Genomic DNA, 318 nt, shown 5'->3' with positions numbered 1-318 from the left:
ATTTCAAGCTTGCTACGAGCGGCTAATTACCTTGAGGTGATTCCCGAAATAAAACGGTGGGGGTGGGGCGGGGAGGGAAAAGGGGGTGCAAGTAAAATTGACAACCAAGGAATATCATTCAGTGGAATCTGAAGACGTCCTCGTAATTTCCCTGAAGAAATCTGGTTTTACTGGTCGATCTCAGTAGGAGAATTCTTTGCCTAGAGGCTCGAAATGAGTAATAGGCCGTGTGTCTCCAAGTCCTCGGCTAATATGATGATAAATATATTCAAAGAGAGCAACGGGGTGTTTACAGTTAGTATCTAAACTTCTGCTGTT

This window comes from Manis javanica, chromosome 9, assembly GCF_040802235.1.
Source record: "Manis javanica isolate MJ-LG chromosome 9, MJ_LKY, whole genome shotgun sequence".
Lineage (NCBI taxonomy): Eukaryota > Metazoa > Chordata > Mammalia > Pholidota > Manidae > Manis > Manis javanica.
Note: the sequence above shows the minus strand (reverse complement) of the source record.